The sequence below is a fragment of the Hydra vulgaris genome, chromosome 11 (assembly GCF_038396675.1).
Source record: "Hydra vulgaris chromosome 11, alternate assembly HydraT2T_AEP".
NCBI lineage: Eukaryota > Metazoa > Cnidaria > Hydrozoa > Anthoathecata > Hydridae > Hydra > Hydra vulgaris.
In genome coordinates, this window is record NC_088930.1 from 19,792,131 (window position 1) to 19,795,342 (window position 3,212).

The following is a 3,212-nucleotide window of genomic DNA, read 5'->3' on the forward strand; positions in this document are numbered from 1 at the left end:
TTACATTTTTTGACAAATTTAAGACATATTTAACCAACTTTTAGACAAAGCTAATGAAGATCGTCGGTTTCATCAAAAAGATTATATGATAATCCGGAAAGAATAGTAAAAAGATTTCATTTTCTATTCTCATTAAAAACGGTTCACATCTTTTCAGTGATTCAACTTTTTTTTTTGCTAACGATATTTTCTCCAAATCACAATCGAAGTAACAAAATTTACAAATAAAAGTACAAACAATGCAACAGCAGTAGCTAAGTATTTTTAAGCATTAGGGAAATCTAAACAAAAACAAACAAAATAAATATAAATACCAAAAATGAACAAAAGTTAAAAAACATAAATGAAAACTTCTTTACCAATATTAATTGAATCATCCCTTGTGTAAAAGTAATCTCTTGATAAGTCGTAATAAAAAATTGTTGTATAGTGGCTTTGGCGCTTCATTAACAGCCTCCGATATAATCATAGCCGTGCCATCTAAAGCGTGCACTTCAATATGACAACGTAAAAATCATTTCCCAGGGTTGTCTGATTTAAAACGTAAAACTGCATAACCACCTGGTAAAATTATAAAAAATAGTTCATTGCATTTCTAGAGCTTTTTCTTTTCCATTTTGCATTTTTTTTTGTTTTTTTTATTCTCTTTTTTTCTATTCTTATTGCAATATTATTTTTAAAACCATTAAAATTATAAAACAAAACATTTATTCATTCCTTATTATTTATTTCAAATTTGTGTATATACATACAAATATATATATATATATATATATATGTATATATATATATATATATATATATATATATATATATATATATATATATATATATATATATATATATATATATATATATATATATATATATATATATATATTATTGGGTGTTATTAAAATTATATGCTATATAAACAAAATATTTACCTGGTGGTATTATAAGAGTATCTTTTTGAGGAGGATCAATCAAATTTAAACCAGGAATATTTCCATTATTCCACTGCTTGTTTTTCCATTTTGGTTCATTGCAAAATTTTTGGCCCAATCCACAATCAATATCTTTATTCTCTGTTGCGTTTATTAGTTTAGCTGAAGTGATATTTTGAGGCGCATAATCCATCTTTAAAAGATAAAAACTATGACCATGCAGATGAACTGCATGTCCCCATCGTGCCTTACTTCCAATGTTTGTAAATATCATTTGTATTGTTTTATCAGGTGGAATTTTTAGCTAATAATGGAAATAACACACTTTATCAAGCCCACAATCGTGCTTGTTACAATCATAACCATCAATTTTATCCCCTGGAGTAAGCGAGTTTACTCCTGAAAACTCAAACTTTCTTCCATTTACAGCACCAGGGGTTACTTTGTTACCTGGAAATGCAAAGTTCAAAAATCTTTGCTGTCAGCCGTAAATATGGGAGACGGATCTTCATCATCAGCATTGTAACGGTCAGATATTATTGCGCAACCAAGATTAAAATGTTCAGGAAAGTATTTGAAAGGACAGTTTACAACTTTACAAGAACTTCCTTTTAAACAAACTTGCTTACTTGTTGAAGGTTCATTGTTAGATGCTCCCTCGTAGTGTGGAATTGCTTTTACTGAGTGATTTTAAACGCTGATCTGTTTTAAAACAATGTTATATTAGTATGTGTTTATTTAACTATTATAAAAACTTTATTAAAATAAACTTTTATATAACTTTCCACTTATGACTGATATTATTTAGACCACAACGATGATGGTAAAACTTATGAACCCCTGACAAGTGATGCTAGCCACTTTTTTATCGTCTTTTTTAAAACATTAGTGAATAATCACAGCCCTGAGAATAAATCTACAGCTATATCAGTCCCCAGATTAATTCTAATTACAATACAAGTACTCTTATTGTCTTTCTCTCCTTATAAGGCAGGTTTTTATTTGGTGTGAGAAAATTGTGTGCCTTTAAATGTAACAGACTAAGGAGAGTATAATAGTAGTATTAGTAGTATAAGTAGTAGTAGTAGTAGTAGTAGTAGTAGTAGTAGTAGTAGTAGTATTAGTAGTAGTAGTTGTAGTAGTAGTAGTAGTAGTAGCAGTAGTAGTAGTAGTAGTAGTAGTAGTAGTAGTAGTAGTAGTAGTAGTAGTAGTAGTAGTAGTAGTAGTAGCAGCAGCAGCAGTAATAAAAGTTTACAATTTTACGTCCATAATTTCCGCTCTAATCCAATCATTATTTTTTGTTTTATTAGCATTTAGTATAAAATCAAAACGCTCTCCTGGGTGAACGATAACAGATTCAGCTGTGTATGGCTTGATATCATACCCGTCTGATGCAACAACGCTAATCTCGTGCCCATCAACTGAAATGCACATTGGGTAAATAGTTCATACGTTGATTGGTCGAAAACGATACCTTAATCCATGTTTTAGTGTGTACCAAGTTAGCGGTGCATCATTATCTTTGCCTAGAATGTTATGTTAAAACAAGATTAAAACTTTGTTTTTTTTTATAAAAAATTACAGAATAACTAAAAAAGTTTTCAAGACAGTATTGTTTGTAAAGGAAAAATATGAAAATGAAAAAATGAAAAATTAAATAAAAGCAAAAGCATCAAAAGTTTTAGAAAAAGATTTTATGATGTTTTACAAAATTTTTAATTTTTATTGTTCTTTTATTATACTTTCTTTTCAATTTTTTAAACTTGGTCTGCTAAAGCAATCTATAGCTTGCTTGAGTAAAGAATATTGTTCACCATTTGTCAATCAACCAAAACTTAATCTTGTGTGACTCGTCAAGCAAACTTGCATCCGTTTTTATTCCAACAGGATCAAAAAACATTATACTCAGTTTTTTCTACTTATATTGTTGCTTTGGTATTGGATGACAGGAATAGTGTTGAAAAATGAACTTCGGAATAGTGTAGAATATTTCAAAGAGGTCTAACGTTGCAAAAAAAAGGAATAGTGTTGCAAATAAATTTAATGAATAGTGCCGAAAACAAAATGAAAGGAATAGTGTCGCAAATAGTAAAAGGATTTGTGTCGCAAATAGTAAAAGAAATTGTGTCGCAAATATGGAATATATAAATATATGTGAATATATATTATTTATTATAGCGTATATAGATCAACAATTGCTTACTTGTTTTGCTTACCTTTACAGCATACAACTTTGACAGAAAAAAAAAGAAAAAATAATGCAAAAAAAGGTTGCTAACCAATCCC